The sequence below is a fragment of the Arachis stenosperma genome, chromosome 9 (genome assembly GCF_014773155.1).
Source record: "Arachis stenosperma cultivar V10309 chromosome 9, arast.V10309.gnm1.PFL2, whole genome shotgun sequence".
NCBI classification, from domain to species: domain Eukaryota; kingdom Viridiplantae; phylum Streptophyta; class Magnoliopsida; order Fabales; family Fabaceae; genus Arachis; species Arachis stenosperma.
The window spans coordinates 85,031,260-85,051,577 of record NC_080385.1 but is presented as its reverse complement, the minus strand read 5'-3'; the positions used below and the strand labels follow the sequence as shown (position 1 = coordinate 85,051,577).

General features: G+C 40.9%; 1 non-coding gene across 1 annotated transcript; it reads right to left on the bottom strand.

Moving 5' to 3' along the window:
- Nucleotides 1–3,811: 3,811 nt before the first annotated feature.
- LOC130952217 (small nucleolar RNA R71) lies at nucleotides 3,812–3,915 on the bottom strand. The gene has a single exon (XR_009074398.1). It is a non-coding gene; the product is annotated as a small nucleolar RNA R71 (small nucleolar RNA).
- Between the last annotated feature and the right edge of the window lie 16,403 nt (nucleotides 3,916–20,318).

Below are 20,318 nucleotides of genomic sequence, written 5' to 3'. Positions count from 1 at the left end.
AGACTCCTATAGGCACCTCTCCATACCAATTGGTGTATGGGAAGGCCTGCCATTTGCCTGTGGAACTGGAACATAAAGCCTACTGGGCAACCAGATTCCTAAACATGGATGCTGATGAGCGGATAATTTGTATGCTTTTTGGCATTGTTTTTAGTATGTTTTTAGTATCTTTTAGTTAGTTTTTAGTATATTTTTATTAGTTTTTAATTAAAATTCACTTTTCTGGATTTTACTATGAGTTTGTGTGTTTTTCTGTGATTTCAGGTATTTTCTGGCTGAAATTGAGGGTTCTGAGCAAAAATCTGATCCAGAGACTGAAAAGGACTGCAGATGCTGTTGGATTCTGACCTCCCTGCACTCGAAGTGGATTTTCTGGAGCTACAGAAGCCCAATTGGCGCGCTCTCAACGGCATTGGAAAGTAGACATCCAGGGCTTTCCAGCAATATATAATAGTCCATACTTTGCCCAAGATTTGATGGCCCAAACCCGCGTAGCAATCCGGCCTCAGAATTCCCAGCGTTAAACGCCCAAACTGGCACCTAAATGGGAGTTAAACGCCCAAACTGGCATAAAAGCTGGAGTTAAACGCCAGGAAGAGTCTCTACACGAAAATTACTTCATTGCTCAGCCCAAGCACACACCAAGTGGGCCCGGAAGTGGATTTTTATGTCATTTACTCATCTCTGTAAACCTTAGGCTACTAGTTTTCTATAAGTAGGACCTTTTACTATTGTATTTTCATCTTTGGATTGTTTTTGATCCTTTGATCATCTTTGGACATCTAGTTCTTAGATCAGATCTTGGTTCTTCTGGTTCCCTCTCTAGGGGCCGAAACCAATGATCACACTGTTCTTATGTATTTTCAACGGTGGAGTTTCTACACACCATAGATTAAGGTGTGGAGCTCTGCTGTACCTCGAGTATTAATGCAATTACTATTGTTCTTCCATTCAAATTCCACTTGTTCTTTATCCAAGATATCACTTGTTCTTCAACATGATGAAGGTGATGATTGACGCCCATCACCATTCTCACCCATGAACAAGGTGACTGACAACCATTCTTGTTCTACAAGCATCTGAGGCTTAGTGAATATCTCTTGGATTCTTCGGAATCTTCGTGGTATAGGCAGGACCTGATGGCAGCATTCAAGAGAATCCGGAAGGTCTAAACCTTGTCTGTGGTATTCTGAGTAGGATTCAATGACTGAATGACTGTGATGTGCTTCAAACCTGTAACCTACTGGGCGTTAGTGACAGACGCAAAAGAGTGATTCTATTCCGGTAGGGGAGGGAACCAAACCGGTGATTGGCGGCACTGTGACAGAGTGCTTTGCATTAGCTTTCACTGCGCGGATGGGAGGTAGCTGCTGACAACAGTGAGACCCTACACGAGCTTGCCATGGAAAGGAGTAAGAAAGGATTGGATGAAGACTGTAGGAAAGCAGAGAGACGGAAGGGAAGGCATCTTCATACACTTGTCTGAAGCTCTTACACCAATGATATACATAAGTATCCCTATCTTTATCTTTTATGTTATTTTCGTTCATCACCATATCCATTTGAGTTTGCCTGACTGAGATTTACAAGATGACCATAGCTTGCTTCATACCACCAATCTCCGTGGGATCGACCCTTACTCGCGTAAGGTATTACTTGGACGACCCAGTGCACTTGCTGGTTAGTTGTGCGAAGTTGTAGTGATCACAATTTCGTGCACCAAGTTTTTGGCGCCGTTGCCGGGGATTGTTCTTGTGTATGGACAACTGACGGTTCATCTTGTTACTTAGATTAGGTATTATTTTTCTTCAGAGTTCTTAAGAATGAATTCTAGTGTTTCAAGGTGATGTTCTTATCATCACCAAAGCTGATTGATCATCATCAATTTAGCTCTTGAATGCAATGTCCTGCTGAAGCTTAGCCGGCCATGTCTAATTCCTTTAGACTAAAGCTTTAGACTAACATTGCATGATTCCTGGAATTCTCATTAAGAATTTTGATACCTTTATTTTCCTTTTCACTTAATTTTCGAAAAAGCCAAAAAAATTACAAAATCATAAAAACCAAAAATATTTTATGTTTCTTGTTTGAGTCTAGGGTCTCATCTTAAGTTTGGTGTCAATTGCATGTTTCTGTTCTTATTGAATTTATGCATGTGTCTTAATTGATCTTCAAGTTGTTCTTGATGATTTCTTTGTTTTGATCTTTGAATTCTATTGACTTGAGTGTTTTGTTGTTTCTTATATGCATTCTCATTTTGTTAGTGTCAGTAGTGTACAAACTGCTAAGTTTGGTGTCTTGCATGCATTGTTATTTGATTCTTGTTGCATTTTAATTTTTCCCTATTATTAAAAATCCAAAAATATTTTTAATTTGTGTCTTTTCAAGTCAATAATACAGAGAATTGAAGATTCAGAACATACTGCAGAGGAATCACACAGAAAAAGCTGGGCATTCAAAAATGCCCAGTGAAGAAGACAGACTGGCGTTTAAACGCCAGCCAGGGTGCCTGGTTGGGCGTTTAACGCCCAAAAAGGTATAGGTTTGGGCGTTAAACGCCAGAATGTGCACATTCTGGGCGTTTAACGCCAGGATGGCAAAGGGGGAAGATTTTGTTTTCAAAATCAATTTTTTTCAAGTTTTCAAAGTTTTTCAAAATCAAATCTTTTTCAAATCATATCTTTTCAATCAAATGTTTTCAAAATTAATTTCTTTCCTTTTTCAAAGATACTTACTAACAATTAATGATTTGATTGAACATTTTTTGCCTTTTCTGTTAAGGAAGGTTTTATGTTTGAATCATATCTTTTCTTGTTAGGCAAGTCATTAATTTTTAAAATCATATCTTTTCAAATTGTTTTCAAATCATATCTTTTAAAATTGTTTTCAAATCATATCTTTGAAAATTGTTTTCAAATCATATCTTTTCAATCACATGTTTTTAAAACCAATCATATCTTCTTAACCACATCTTTTTCAAAATAGTTTTCAATCAAATCTTTTTGATTTCTAATTTCAAAATCTTTTTCAAAAATCACTTGATTTCTTTTCCACTTTTATTTTCGAAAATCAATTAGTGTTTTTCAAAAATGTTTTCAAAATCTTTCACTTAATTTTCGAAAATTACTTCCCTTCTTCTCACATCCTTCTATTTCTGGACTAACACTATTCTTTAATGCAAAATTTGAACTCCATCTTCTTTGATGAGTTCGAATTTTCTACCTCTGTCTTCCATTTTTCTTTTCCTCTGACACTTAAAGGAATCTCTATACTGTGACATAGAGGATTCCATATTTTCTTGTTCTATTCTCTTTCATATGAGCAGGAACAAAGACAAAGGCATTCTTGTTGAAGCTGACCCTGAACCTGAAAGGACCTGACCGAATTCTTCAAAGAAGAAGAAGACATGGCAGCCGAAAACAACAACAATGCCAACAATGCAAGGAAGGTGCTGGGTGACTTTACTGCACCTACTCCCAATTTCTATGGGAGAAGCATCTCTATCCCTGCCATTGGAGCAAACAACTTTGAGCTTAAGCCTCAGTTAGTTTCTCTAATGCAACAGAATTGCAAGTTCCATGGACTTCCAATGGAAGATCCTCATCAGTTTTTAGCTGAATTCTTGCAAATCTGTGACACAGTCAAGACTAATGGGGTAGACCCTGAGGTCCATAGACTGATGCTATTCCCTTTTTCTGTAAGAGACAGAGCTAGGACTTGGTTGGACTCACAACCTAAAGAAAGTCTAGACTCATGGGAAAAGCTAGTCAATGCCTTCTTGGCAAAGTTCTTTCCACCACAAAGATGGAGTAAGCTTAGAGTGGAAGTCCAAACCTTCAGACAGAAGGATGGAGAATCCCTCTATGAAGCTTGGGAAAGATACAAACAATTAATCAGAAAATGTCCATCTGACATGCTTTCTGAATGGAGCATCATAGGTATTTTCTATGATGGTCTCTCTGAACTATCCAAGATGTCTTTGGATAGCTCTGCTGGAGGATCTCTTCATTTGAAGAAGACGCCTACAGAAGCTCAAGAGCTCATTGAAATGGTTGCAATTAACCAATTCATGTACACTTCTGAAAGAAATCCTGTGAACAATGGGACTAGTTAGAAGAAAGGAGTTCTTGAGATTGATACTCTGAATGCCATTTTGGCTCAGAACAATAATGGTGGAAGAAACAGGTTTAGCAATGGCAAGCCTCTTCCACCATCTTCTCAGCAACAGACAGAGAGTTCTAAGCAGAGTACTTCTGACTTAGCAACAATGGTCTCTGATCTAATAAAGACCACTCAAAGTTTCATGAATGAAACAAGGTCCTCTATCAGAAATCTGGACGGACAAGTGGGTCAGCTGAGCAAGAAAATTACTGAACTCCCTCCTAGTACTCTCCCAAGTGATACAGAAGAAAATCCAAAAGGAGAGTGCAAAGCCATAACCATGGCCGAATTTGGAGAGGAAAGAGAGGAGGTGGACGCCACTGAGGAAAGCCTCAATGGGCGTGTACCAACCTCCTCTGAGTTCCCCAATAAGGAACCATGGGAATCTGAGGCTCAAAATGAGACCATAGAGATTCCATTGGACTTGTAGAGAATGTTTTGGTTAAGGTTGAGGACCATTACATCCCTACTGATTTCATGGTCCTAGAGACTGGGAAGTGCATGGATGAATCCATCATCCTTGGCAGACCCTTCCTAGCCACAGCAAAGGCTGTGATTGATGTTGATAGAGGTGAACTGATCATTCAAGTGAATGAAAAATCCTTGATGTTTAAGGCCCAAGGACATCCCTCTATCATCATGGAGAAGAAGCATGAAGAGCTTCTCCCAAATCAGAGACAAACAGAGCCCCCACAGTCAAACTCTAAGTTTGGTGTTGGGAGGCCACAACCAAACTCTAAGTTTGGTGTTGAACCCCCACATTCAAACTCTAAGTTTGGTGTTGGGAGGTTCCCACATTGCTCTGATCATTTGTGAGGCTCCATGAGAGCCATCTGTCAAGCTATTGACATTAAAGAAGCGCTTGTTGGGAGGCAACCCAATGATTATATTTTATATATTTTCTTTTGTTATTTTATGTCTTTTGTAGGTTGATGATCATAAGAAGTCACAAAATCCATTGAAAAAGCAAAAACAGAATGAAAAACAGGAAGAAAAACAGCACACCCTGGAGGAAGAACCTGCTGGCGTTTAAACGCCAGTCAGGCTAGCAGATGGGCGTTTAACGCCCAGTCTGGTGCCATTCTGGGCGTTTAACGCCAGAAAGGGGCACCAGACTGGCGTTTAACGCCAGGAATGGGCACCAGCCCGGCGTTTAACGCCAGAAATGGCTCAAAACGTGGATTTTGATGCTATTTGGTGCAGGGATGACTTTTCCTTGACACCTAAGGATCTGTGGACCCCACAGGATCCCCACCAACCCCACCACTCTCTCTTCTTCTTCACCCATTCACCAATCACCTCAATACCTCTTCACCACTCACATCCATCTCCCCCATTTCTTCTTCTTCTACTCACTTCTTTCTTCTTTTGCTCGAGGACGAGCAAACCTTTTAAGTTTGGTGTGGTAAAAGCATTGCTTTTTGTTTTTCCATAACCATTTATGGCATCCAAAGCCGGTCCAACTGAGAAGGCATGACCTCAAGCCCATCACTAAGAAGAAGATGGAGCAAACAAGAGACCCCTCTCATCAAGAAATCCCTGAGATACCTCAAGGGATGCACTTTCCTCCACAAGACTATTGGGAGCAACTGAACACCTCCCTAGGAGAATTAAGTTCCAACATGGGACAACTAAGGGTGGAGCACCAAGAACATGCCATCCTCCTCCATGAAATTAGAGAAGATCAAAGAATCATGAGAGAGGAGCAACAAAGACAAGGAAGAGACATTGAGGAGCTCAAGCACTCCATAGGACCTTCAAGAGGAAGGAAGAACCGCCATCACTAAGGTGGACCCGTTCTTTAATCTCCTTGTTCTTTATTCTTCTGTTTTTCGAATTTTAGTGCTTATGTTTATCTATGTTTGTGTCTTATGATCATTAGTATCTTAGTGTCTATGCCTTAAAGCTGTGAATATGAATCCATCACCTTTCTTAAATGAAAACTGTTTTTAATCAAAAGAACAAGAAGTACAGGATTTCAAATTCATCTTTAAAACTAGCTTAATTAGTTTGATGTGGTGGCAATACTTTTTGTTTTCTGAATGTATGCTTAAACAGTGCATATGTCTTTTGAATTTGTGGTTCATGAATGTTAAAATTGTTGGCTCTTGAAAGAATGATGAAAAAGGAGACATGTTACTGAGGATCTGAAAAATCATAAAAATGATTCTTGAAGCAAGAAAAAGCAGTGAATACAAAAAAAAAAAAAAAAGAGAAAAAGAAGGAGAAAAACGAAAAAAAAGGGGAGAAAGAGAAAAAGAAAGAGAAAAAGAAAGAAATAAAGTTGTGATCCAAGGCAATAAGAGTGTGCTTAAGAACCCTGGACACCTCTAATTGGGGACTTTAGCAAAGCTGAGTCACAATCTGAAAAGGTTCACCCAATTATGTGTCTGTGGCATGTATGTATCCGGTGGTAATACTGGAAGACAGAGTGCTTTGGGCCACGGCCAAGACTCAATAAGTAGCTGTGTTCAAGAATCATCATACTTAACTAAGAGAATCAATAACACTATCTGGATTCTGAGTTCCTAAAGAAGCCAATCATTCTGAACCTCAGAGGATAAAGTGAGATGCCAAAACTGTTTGGAGGCAAAAAGCTACTAGTCCCGCTCATCTAATTTGGAGCTATGTTTCATTGATGATTTGGAGTCTATAGTATATTCTCTTCTTTTTATCTTATTTGATTTTCAGTTGCTTGGGGACAAGCAACAATTTAAGTTTGGTGTTGTGATGAGCGGATAATTTGTATGCTTTTTGGCATTGTTTTTAGTATGTTTTTAGTATCTTTTAGTTAGTTTTTAGTATATTTTTATTAGTTTTTAATTAAAATTCACTTTTCTGGACTTTACTATGAGTTTGTGTGTTTTCTGTGATTTCAGGTATTTCTGGCTGAAATTGAGGGTTCTGAGCAAAAATCTGATCCAGAGACTGAAAAGGACTGCAGATGCTGTTGGATTCTGACCTCCCTGCACTCGAAGTGGATTTTCTGGAGCTACAGAAGCCCAATTGGCGCGCTCTCAACGGCATTGGAAAGTAGACATCCAGGGCTTTCCAGCAATATATAATAGTCCATACTTTGCCCAAGATTTGATGGCCCAAACCCGCGTAGCAATCCGGCCTCAGAATTCCCAGCGTTAAACGCCCAAACTGGCACCTAAATGGGAGTTAAACGCCCAAACTGGCATAAAAGCTGGAGTTAAACGCCAGGAAGAGTCTCTACACGAAAATTACTTCATTGCTCAGCCCAAGCACACACCAAGTGGGCCCGGAAGTGGATTTTTATGTCATTTACTCATCTCTGTAAACCTTAGGCTACTAGTTTTCTATAAGTAGGACCTTTTACTATTGTATTTTCATCTTTGGATTGTTTTTGATCCTTTGATCATCTTTGGACATCTAGTTCTTAGATCAGATCTTGGTTCTTCTGGTTCCCTCTCTAGGGGCCGAAACCAATGATCACACTGTTCTTATGTATTTTCAACGGTGGAGTTTCTACACACCATAGATTAAGGTGTGGAGCTCTGCTGTACCTCGAGTATTAATGCAATTACTATTGTTCTTCCATTCAAATTCCACTTGTTCTTTATCCAAGATATCACTTGTTCTTCAACATGATGAAGGTGATGATTGACGCCCATCACCATTCTCACCCATGAACAAGGTGACTGACAACCATTCTTGTTCTACAAGCATCTGAGGCTTAGTGAATATCTCTTGGATTCTTCGGAATCTTCGTGGTATAGGCAGGACCTGATGGCAGCATTCAAGAGAATCCGGAAGGTCTAAACCTTGTCTGTGGTATTCTGAGTAGGATTCAATGACTGAATGACTGTGATGTGCTTCAAACCTGTAACCTACTGGGCGTTAGTGACAGACGCAAAAGAGTGATTCTATTCCGGTAGGGGAGGGAACCAAACCGGTGATTGGCGGCACTGTGACAGAGTGCTTTGCATTAGCTTTCACTGCGCGGATGGGAGGTAGCTGCTGACAACAGTGAGACCCTACACGAGCTTGCCATGGAAAGGAGTAAGAAAGGATTGGATGAAGACTGTAGGAAAGCAGAGAGACGGAAGGGAAGGCATCTTCATACACTTGTCTGAAGCTCTTACACCAATGATATACATAAGTATCCCTATCTTTATCTTTTATGTTATTTTCGTTCATCACCATATCCATTTGAGTTTGCCTGACTGAGATTTACAAGATGACCATAGCTTGCTTCATACCACCAATCTCCGTGGGATCGACCCTTACTCGCGTAAGGTATTACTTGGACGACCCAGTGCACTTGCTGGTTAGTTGTGCGAAGTTGTAGTGATCACAATTTCGTGCACCAGATGCACAGTTAGCTGGTGAGAAAAGACTGCTCCAGCTAAATGAGCTAGAGGAGTTCAGACTCAATGCCTTTGAAAATGCTAAAATCTATAAGGAAAAGGCAAAGAAATGGCATGACAAGAGATTGTCAAACAGAGTCTTTGAGCCAGGACAAAAAGTTCTGCTCTTCAACTCTAGGCTCAGACTGTTTCCAGGAAAACTCAAATCCCGTTGGAGGGGTCCATATGTGATTACAAAAGTGTCACCATATGGATATGTTGAGCTTCAGGATATTGATTCTGACAGTAAGTTCATTGTTAATGGACAGAGGATCAAGCACTATCTTGAAGGAAATTTTGAGCAGGAATGCTCAACACTGAGACTTGAGTGATTCTCAGTGAAAGTCCAGCTAAAGACAGTAAAGAAGCGCTTGCTGGGAGGCAACCCAGTCATTAGAAAGGTGTATGATTAGTTCTTACAGAGGCAAGTATCAAAAAATGAAGGAATTCACAGAGTTACAGAAGGATTCAGCTCAAAAAGCAGAGAAAATGAGCTTACTGGCGAAAAAACGCCAGTAAGGAGCATTTTGGGCGTTAAACGCCAGAATGGGCACCATTCTGGGCGTTTAACGCCAGGAATGGTACCTTTCTGGGCGTTAAACACCAGAATGGGCACCATTCTGGGCGTTTAACGCCAGGTGTGCAGCATCACTGGGCGTTCAAAAAAACGCCCAGTGAGGAAGGTTTTCTGGCGTTTAACGCCAGCCAGGGTACCTGGCTGGGCGTTAAACGCCCAAAAAGGGTAACAATTGGGCGTTAAACGCCAGAATGGGTGCCATTCTGGGCGTTTAACGCCAGTTTGGTGGGGGGACCACTTTTTCGTTTTCAACTCAAATTTTTTCAAACTTTCCTTTTCTTACCCAATCTTTTCTACATAAATGCACTTCAACCTTTCATCAATCACTTTCAAATCTTCACAAATCAAAACCATTCTTCAAATCTATTTCAACATAATCTCAAATCTTCTTCAAAAACTCACCCTTTTCTCAAATTTTCTCAAAATCTTTTCAAACTTCCTTTCAAATCTCTCTTTTTTTTTCGAAAATCTCTCCCCCCCACTCTATAAAGGAACGTCCCTCACCCTTCCTTCCTCACACCATTCGAATTTCCTCTCTCTCTCTTCTCTTCTTTCTTTTCTTTTTGCTTGAGGACAAGCAAAACCTCTAAGTTTGGTGTGCTTTTCCGTGATCACTAAGTCAAGATCATGGCTCCTAAAGGAAAACAAACCAACTCAAGAGGAAAGAAAGAGACTAATCCAAAGAACATTTGGAATGAAGAGAAGTTCTTAACCAAAGAACATGAAGACCATTATCACAAAATAATGGGTCTGAGATCAGTGATCCCGGAAGTTAAATTTGATCTGAAAGAAGATGAATATCCGGAGATCCAAGAGCAAATTCGAAACAGGGGTTGGGAAGTTCTGACCAATCCTGAGACAAAGGTTGGAAGGAACATGGTTCAGGAATTCTACTCAAATCTGTGGTTGACAGATAAGCAAAGAATGACTGGAACCGCTTACCATACCCACAAAACTATGGTCAGAGGGAAAGTTATGTACTTCCATCTGGACCAAATAAGAGAAATCTTCAAACTACCTCAACTACAAGATGATCCTGACTCCTTCAAAAGGAGGATGGTGAGAGTAGATAAAGGGTTGGATCAAATCCTAGAGGACATATGCCTCCCTGGGACTAAGTGGATAACCAATTCAAAGGGTGTCCCAAACCAACTCAAGAGGGGAGACCTCAAGCCAATTGCAAGAGGTTGGCTAGATTTTATTGGGCGTTCCATATTACCCACTAGCAACCATTCTGAGGTCACCATCAAGAGAGCAGTGATGATTCATTGCATCATGCTTGGAAAAGAAGTGGAGGTTCATCATGTGATTGCTTGTGAGATCTACACAATAGCAAATAAGAACTCCACTGAGGCCAAACTAGCTTACCCAAGCTTGATTTCCAAGCTCTGTAAAGAGGCTGGGGTGAAGATGGGGGTAGATGAGTTTATACCCATTGAACACCCAATCACCAAGAAGTCAATGGAAGGACAAGTGCAAGACAACTCCATCAAGAGGAGGGCGCAAGAATTCCTCCCTGAATTCCCAAGAATTGACTACTGGTCCAGCCTAGAAGCATCTGTTAACAAGCTGCAAGAGACTATGGAGCAACTGAAGGAAGAACAGCAGAATCAGAACTGCATGCTCTGCAAATTGCTGAAGGAGCAAGAGAAGCAGGGGCGTGAGATTCAAGAGATGAAACGCCAAAAGCTCTCCTCTCAAGCTGAGGGAGCATCCACTTCTCAAAATCAAGGTTGTTGAGTCCTAACTCTGTGAACACCTCTATCATTAGAAGCCTCTGTTTTTCGTTTTTCTTATTTTGTTTTCCATTCTTATTTTTATTTTTTTTATATCTATATTTGAGTCTTGTTCTTAGTTAATAATTAATAAAATTTAATTTTATGTCTTAAAGTTATGAATGTCCTATGAATCCATCACCTCTCTTAAAGGAAAAATGCTTTAATCACAAAAGAACAAGAAGTACAGGATTTCAAAATTTATCTCTGAAACTAGTTGAATTAGTTTGATGTGGTGACAATACTTTTTGTTTTCTGAATGAATGCTTGAACAGTGCATATGTCTTTTGAATTTGTTGTTTTAAGAATGTTAAATTTGTTGGCTCTTGAAAGAATGAGGAGAAAGAGAACTGTTATTGAGGATCTGAAAAATCATCAATTTGATTCTTGAAGCAAGAAAAAGCAGTGAAAAAAAAAAAAAAAAAAAAGGGGAAAGGAATAAAGTGGTGATCCAAAGCAATAAGAGTGTGCTTAAGAACCCTGGACACCTCTAATTGGGGACTTTAGCAAAGCTGAGTCACAATCCAAAAAGGTTCACCCAATTATGTGTCTGTGGCATGTATGTATCCGGTGGTAATACTGGAAGACAGAGTGCTTTGGGCCACAGCCAAGACTCATACACTGGCTATGTTCAAGAATCAATATACTTAACTAGGAGAATCAATAACATTATCTGAGTTCTGAGTTCTTATAGATGCTAATCATTCTGAACTTCAAAGGATAGAGTGAGGTGCCAAAACTGTTCGGAGACAAAAAGCTACTAGTCCCGCTCATCTAATTGGAGCTATGTTTCTTTGATATTTTGGAGTCTATAGTATATTCTCTTCTTTTTATCCTATTTTGATTTTCAGTTGCTTGGGGACAAGCAACAATTTAAGTTTGGTGTTGTGATGAGCGGATAATTTGTATACTTTTTGGCATTGTTTTTAGTATGTTTTTAGTATCTTTTAGTTAGTTTTTAGTATATTTTTATTAATTTTTAATTAAAATTCACTTTTCTGGACTTTACTATGAGTTTGTGTGTTTTTCTGTGATTTCAGGTATTTTCTGACTGAAATTGGAGGTTCTGAGCAAAAATCTGATCCAGAGACTGAAAAGGACTGCAGATGCTGTTGGATTCTGACCTCCCTGCACTCGAAGTGGATTTTCTGGAGCTACAGAAGCCCAATTGGCGCGCTCTCAACGGTGTTGGAAAGTAGACATCCAGGGCTTTCCAGCAATATATAATAGTCCATACTTTGTCCAAGATTTGATGGCCCAAACCCGCGTTGCAATCCGGCCTCAGAAATTCCAGCGTTAAACGCCGGAACTGGATTAAAAGTTGGAGTTAAACGCCCAAACTGGCACCAAAGCTGGCGTTTAACTCCAGAAAAGGTCTCTACACGAATTTCCTTGATTGCTCAGCCCAAGCACACACCAAGTGGGCCAGGAAGAGGATTTTTCTGTCATTTACTCATTTCTGTAAACCTTAGGAGACTAGTTTACTACATATAGGACCTTTTTACATTGTAATCAGCACCGAATGCTACTCTAAGACATTGTACACGTTTCTTCCACAGTATGAGTCTCTAAACCCCATGGTTGGGGGTGAGGAGCTCTGCTGTGTCTTGATGGATTAATGCAATTACTACTGTTTCCTATTCAATCATGCTTGCTTCCATTCTAAGATAACACTTGTTCTTAATCCGGATGAATGTGATGATCCGTGACAATCATCATCATTCTCAACCATGAACACGTGCCTGACAAGCACCTCTGTTCTATCTTAGATTGAGTAGTTATCTCTTGGATTCTTCGGAGTCTTCGTGGTATAGGCAGGACCTGATGGCAGCATTCAAGAGAATCCGGAAGGTCTAAACCTTGTCTGTGGTATTCTGAGTAGGATTCAATGATTGAATGACTGTGACGTGCTTCAAACCTGTAATCTACTGGGCGTTAGTGACAGACGCAAAAGAGTGATTCTATTCCGGTAGAGGAGGGAACCAAACCGGTGATTGGCGGCACTGTGACAGAGTGCTCTGCATTAGCTTTCACTGCGCGGATGGGAGGTAGCTGCTGACAACAGTGAGACCCTACACGAGCTTGCCATGGAAGGAGACATGCGTGTTTGATGAAGAAGACAGTAGGAAAGCAGAGATTCGGAAGATGGAGCATCTCCAAACCTCAACCCATTCTCCATTACTGCAGTACAAGTAACTATTACATGTTCTTTTGCTTCTTACAATCAATCCTGATACTTTCTAATCTCCTAACTAAGATTTACAAGATAACCATAGCTTGCTTCAAGCCGACAATCTCCGTGGGATCGACCCTTGCTCACGCAAGGTATTACTTGGACGACCCAGTGCACTTGCTGGTTAGTTGTGCGGGATTGCAAAAGTGTTATTGCAATTTCGTGCACCACATACCCTTTGCAGAGGAGAGCTATCACTCAAGAATGGACAACAAACCCAACCACGACCAGATTATACAGGATATCTGTGTGCAAGGAGCAGATTGGGACAGAGACCCCAATAGGAAACCCAGATTTATAAAAAAAGGAGACCTCCTCCCTGAAGCCAAAGGGTGGTTTGAAATCGTAAGAAGATCTATCCTCCCAGCAGAAAACAACTCAGAGGTAAACCTTAAGAGAGCAACAATAGTGCAATGCCTAATGAAGGGAGGAGAAATCAAGGTTCATGAACTCATAGCCCAAGGCATTCGGAAGCTTGCTGAGAAGAGCGATTCTGGAGGAAAGTTGGGTTATCCCAGCACTATTCTCCATCTTTACAACCATGCTAGGGTGATATTCGAGGATGAAAACCCCGAGTGGATAAAGGTTGGCCTTCCAATCACTTATCGTCGGATGCATGCTGCTGCAACTCCACTACCTCAGCAAAGGGTAAGAAAGAGGCCAGCCCATCAAAATGAAGAAGGACAACATCCACAGGAGCAAGCCCCAACCACCTTAAGCATGCACCAATTACAAGAGGCTATCGATACCTTATCTAGGCAATGCATGGAAAATCAGAGGGCACAGAAGGAGTTTCAAATGCAATTAATGGACCGCCAAGAAGAATCACTCTCTAGATGGATGAATCAGCAAGGGGAATGGCAAAAACAATTAATGGACCAGCAATTGGAACAAGGGAGACAATGGGGTGAATCCTTCCATAACCTGAACCAGAAGCAAAATCAACAACAAGAAGCCATCCAAAGGCTAATCAACATCCAAGCACATCAAGGTGCACACATTCATGAGATGCATAGGAAATAAAGAGAACAAGCAGATCTTTTCGATGAATACAGAACATTCTCGGAAGGAGTCTACATGAGTGAGACTGGATATCATGTGAATACCCAAGCCAGGCTTGGGTACCAAGTCGGACAACTACCTGTATTGCATCCTGGGATCACAAAATATGAGGATGTAAAGTATGAATTAGCATGAGTGGAGCGCAAAAGGGCCAAACAGAGTCATGAGTCCGTAAGGAAGGCAATGGAAGATTGAAAAATTGCTAGAATGAATCGGATGAGAGGAAGCACAAGCGGACAAAGTGAACATAAAGAGGACAAGGAAGTAGAAGAACATGAGCATTCTAATAAGTGAAAGGTGGTGAAGTTCCTTCTTAGTTCAATCTTTTTCAATGCTTTAAATAAAGAAAATCATGTATGAAATAGAACATGCTTCCATGGTAGCTTAGGATTTTTAATTCTGCATTTAAGTTTTTCATTGCTTAAGTTTATGTTTATTGAGCTTAATGTCTCTAGTGTTCACTACCACCTTTCTTACTTGTATGCTTGTCCTTTAAGTTAATCAAAAAGAAAATGCTATGAAAAGAACAAGAGTAGAGTTATTTTGTGAAGTAGGTTCTGAATGTTTGTGGTAGAATGATTAGTAAGCTAAGTTGGTTCACCAAACAAGGAAAGAAGGCAACTATCTACTCTGAATCCTATGCTTGAAACACATCCTATGAGACTAACTAAATAATAAGATCCCAATAAAAAAAGGGGAAAGAAACACAATAAGAAACAATGCTAGGCACCAAGGGTTTTAAGATTGAGGCATGTGTCTGTAGTGTTCATGTGCAAGGGATATGCTTGGATGAATATGCTCTTAGGGGTGCCTCATCACTTGGTAACTTGGATTAACTAATCCGAGATTATCAGCTGAAAGTCCACTATCAAGAGTGACCTTTGCTACAGAACACTTAGTAACCCAAAGAGGTGCTGGACACCAAGGTCTCAAGAAAGAAAAATAACAAACCATGTGCCTGTGGTGTGTATGTATGAGGGAAAGAGGCTTGGGGGAGTAAGTCTGTAGGGGTGTCTTAACACCTAACACCTTGAGCCAACTGGTTCGGGAGTGTTGACTGAAAACTTATCATAAAGAGTCGCCCTCTTACAGAGCACTTAGCCAAAAGAAGAATGTAATAAACCTTGGAAAAGAAGGAATGATCAACAATTTAAGAAGTCTCAAAGGAGGTAATCAAGAGAGTGACCAAGGACTTGATAAAGGCCTGAAACCTAGTAAAGGAAAAAACCTAAGTTGCTATGCAAGAAACCCCAAAAACCAGGAATTCTACTTCTATATTATCTTCTTGCTCTTTCATTCATTCTTCCTATGTTTCAGTACTTGCTTAGGGACAAGCAAGCTTTAAGTTTGGTGCTGTGATGCCAGGGCATCTAGGCCAGTTTCACTAACCTTTTCTTTACTGTTTTAAGGTAGTTTCATGCATTTTCTTAGTGAATAAGGCAAATTTTGGGTGAAAATACACTTACACCTTGATTCAAGCAACTATTGTGAATTTCACATGATTTCATAAGGATTTTGCTAGGATTGAATTATAAATTGATGATGCATAATCTCATGACTTTGGCTAGAGCTTTGATGCACTTTATTTGCTTGATTTCAAGACAAAGGAAGCAAGGAAGAACCACGTTAGTACTCACGTTAATCTAGTTAACGTGACCACTAACGTGGAATGGTAAATAGCTTGCAACGTTAAGGAGAAAAGTGATCACCAATAACGCCCGCAAAGCCATCATAAGCCCACGTTAATTGCCACGTTAACTAAGTTAACGTGGTAGTTAACGTGGAGACAAAAGAAAGCTCCAATATTAGTGGTAAACGTGAACACCACTAACGCTCCAAGAATTGGCAATGAGCCACGTTAAGAGTCACGTTAACTTAGTTAACATGAACTCTAATGTGGAAGAGAGGAACAATGCCAACGTTAGTGACACTCACCTTTGTCACTAACGTTGGATCAACTAGCATTGCCCACGTTAGTGGTCACGTTAAGACCACTAACGTGAAAGTTAACGTAGAGCTAAGATTGATGAGCCAACGTTAGTGACACTCACCTTTGTCACTAACGTTGGAAGATGGCATTACTACCACGTTAACTTAGTTAACGTGAGCTCTAACGTGGAGAGTAGGGGCACTTTGCGCATTAATGACAAAGGTAAGTGTCACTAACGCTCTCGAAGGTGATGCATAACCACGTTAAAAGCCATGTTAGTTACACTAACGTGAACTCTAACGTAGGGACAAAGGGTTATAAGCCAACGTTATTGGGAAAGGTGAGTCCTAATAACGCTAGCGAAGATTTACAAAAGCAACGTTAGTGGTCACATTAGTGCCACTAGCGTTGGAGTTAACGTAGGCTATATGGGGTTGGAACGTTAGTGAAAATTGTGATTGCCACCAACGTTCTCGAACCCACAATGTCACTTAACGTTAACTTCACTAACGCCCATGCCTAATTCATACTTCTCGGCAAGCTGGGCCCACTAAAGATTGGAACTGCTTCAACTCAAGATCAAAAGCCCACATCCAAGACTTGAAGAACTCACTAGAAGATCAAGAGGAGTAGTATATATAGGAGTAGTTTTGAACTATAGGGAAGCTTGGCACTTTGGAGAACTACTCTCTGTATATTTACTTTTCTGCACTTTTAGCTGGGATGTATTATTTTCTGCCATTTTCCATTTCTAGAGATATGAACAACTAAACCCCTTTCATTGGGTTAGGGAGCTCTGTTGTAATTTGATGGATCAATTATAGTTTTCATTCTCTTCTTCTTTCTTCTCTTTTGACTTACTAGAAAGCTTTCGATCTTAATTCAATTGGTTAGTTGTCTTGGAAAAGAAACTCTCCATAATTGGATCTCCTCTGAGCCTTGGAAAAGGGATGAGGAGATCATGCTAGAAATGCTTTCTCATGTTAGACCAAATTGGGGTCTGGGTGGATATAGTGACATGTAATCCTCCCAACACTTTGATTTGGAAATACATGTGGTATAATCAGTGACCATACTTCATCTCTTCCCATGAGCAATTAAATCAAGGAATTGGGCAATTTTTCAAGCTTAGAGAGTTTGGATTACCAAGGAATTGGAATCTAATCACCTAAGATTGCCAAGGAGATCAATAGATGCATTGATAGAGGAAGAGATGAAAATGAACTTGATCCGGAGAATACAACATCTCCTGAGCCCAATGAATTCCCCATTTCTGATCTTACCCATTCTCTTTATTTTCTGTCATTTATTTTCATGCTCATTACCCCAAATTCCCATTTAAGATTCTGCACTTTATTTTCTGCTATTTACTTTTCCATCATTTAATTTTCTGCAATTCTCAAACTACACTCTGTTTAGCTCGACTAGCATACTCTTCCAACTAAAGTTGCTTGACCAATCAATCCTTGTGGGATTCGACCTCACTCTATTGTGAGTTTTTACTTGACGACAAATTCGGTATACTTGTCCAAGGGAAATTTGTTGAGAGACAAGTTTTCGTGCATCAAAAGGTGGCAAAAGCCTAGAAAGATAAGGCGGTTCCCCTAAAAGGATAAGATGACTTCACTCAGAAGATAAGATAAGATAACTAACTTATCTCTAGAAAGGTCACCCCACACTATTATAAATATACTAGAGCACCCAGGTATAACTCACACTCTGATTCTACACAAAATCCTGCCTAAAGCATGTGCTAACTTAAGCATCAAAGTCTCTTGTAGGTACCACCACCCTCCGGTGACGAAGGATCAGTAGCAACGCAAGTCCAACAAGTTGGACACGACAGCTTCGGCCACAACAGCAGATCTCATCCGAGATCGACCTTCAGTTTCAGGTAACCCTCGGAACATTGAGGCCGTTGTCGGGGAGCCTGGAAGTCATTCCATCATCATGGCAGACAACCTCGACAATGATCACAAACCCGGTTTAAAAATACAGATGCCACGTCAAAAGACACACCTCAACCCAACGGAGACAAGCAATCACTGAATACAGAAATCCTAGATGCTCTACAAGCCCAACAAGATCATCTTAAACAGCTCGAAAAAGAGGCTGAACATCAGCGGGAAGCCGAGAGGGACCTGTGATAGGAAACAAGACGATGCGGAGAGCTAGAGGATAAGCTTCTAAAGCTCGAGGCCAATCTCAAAGTCAGAATCGTCCGATCTAGTCACGAAGATAACTCCCACCAGGACCAAGATCTATTCACTAAAGAGATCATGAAAGCTAAAGTCCCAAAAGACTTCAAAGCCCCTGATATGATCCCATACGATGGTACGTCCGATCCAAGCCATCATCTCAGTAATTTCAAAAGTGGGATGTATCTCACGGATGCCTCAGATGCAATCCGCTGTAAAGCTTTTCCGACCACTTTAACCAAAACCGCAATAAAGTGGTTCGACAGCTTGCCCCCAAGGTCAATAGCAAGCTTCGATGACCTCGCCAAGAAGTTCCTAGCAAGATTCTCCATCCAAAAAGACAAAGCCAAGCACGCCCCAAGCCTATTAGGGATTAAGGAAGGAGATTAGGAGAGCCTCTGTATTTACATGGAAAGATTCAACAAGGCGTGTCTAGACATACAAAGTCTGCCAATAGAAGCAGCCATTATGGGTCTCATCAATGGTCTGCGAGAAGGACCCTTTAGCCACTCCATATCCAAAAAGCATCCAACAACTCTAAACGAGGTACAAGAATGGGCAGAAAAGTATATTAACATGGAGGAGAACTCTCGACTAGGAGAAAATTCAAAATTCGGATTCTCCTACCCCCCTCAGGGCAAGGCTAAAGAGTCCGGGAAAAAAGAAGGCCAACCTATGAAAAAAACCTAGAAAATACCACAACTACACTCCACTAAGAGTGTCTCTTGTGGATGTATACAGGGAGATATGCAACACTGAGAAGATCCCCCCACCTCGCCCAATCAAACACAAAAGAGGAGGGGGAAATCGAACAGAGTACCGCGAACACCACTGAGTCTACGAACACTCTACCAACGAGTGCTTCGACCTAAAAAATGTCATAGAGAAATTAGCAAGAGAGAGGTGACTAGATCGGTGCTTAGCTAATAAAATGGATGAGCCAAGAAAAAGAAGAAGGGATGAAGAGGTCGGACGAACTGAACGCCCACCTCACCCCCATGAGAGACATGCGCATATGATAAATAGGGGATTCACAGGAGGAGGGATTTCTAAATCATCCTGCAAAAGACACCTTAAAGAGGTATATCATGTTGGAGGGGAGGACAGGTCACTCAACCTCCCCACTATTACCTTTACCCAAGAGGACGCAACAAGCATCATCCCGGGGCATGACAATCCCATGGTCATCACCATCATACTGGCCAATGCTAATCTCCACCGAACATTGGTAGACCAAGGGAGCTCCACAGACATCTTGTTCAAAGCCGCCTTTGACAAGCTCGGCCTACAAGAGAAAGAGCTCAGAGCGTACACGAATAGCTTGTTTGGACTAGGGGGCACCCCAATTCGACCACTAGGATACATCTCGCTACATACAACTTTTGGAAAAGGAACCTGGTCAAGGATGCTAAGCATAAACTACATTGTAGTCGACGTTAGCTCAGCTTATAATGCCCTAATAGGTCAGACAACGTTGAACCAGCTCGCGGCAGTGGTCTCCACTCCATATCTATGCATGAAGTTCCCAACTCCAGAAGAGATTGCCACAATAAAAAGAGACACAGGAAGCTCAGGGGAGAAAGATCTCAAGCTGTGGAAGAGCAAGTGCAAGCTTTACTAGAGGCAGGGTTCATAAGGGATGTCAAATACCCATTATGGCTAGCCAACGTTGTCTTGGTGAAGAAGTCAAATGGCAAGTGGAGAATGTGTATTGACTACACCGATCTCAACAAGGCCTGCCCAAAAGATCCCTACCCGCTCCCGAACGTAGATACTCTAGTGGATGCCTCCTCAGGATACAAGTACCTCTCCTTCATGGACGCCTATTCAGGATACAACCAAATCCCAATGTATCCACCCGACCAAGAAAAGACCTCATTCTTAACCCCAAAAGCAAATTACTGCTATATTGTCATGCCATTCGTGCTCAAAAATGCAGGAGTAACCTACGAAAGATTAATGAACAAAGTCTTTCCTGATCATATCAGAAAGCTGATGGAGGTCTATGT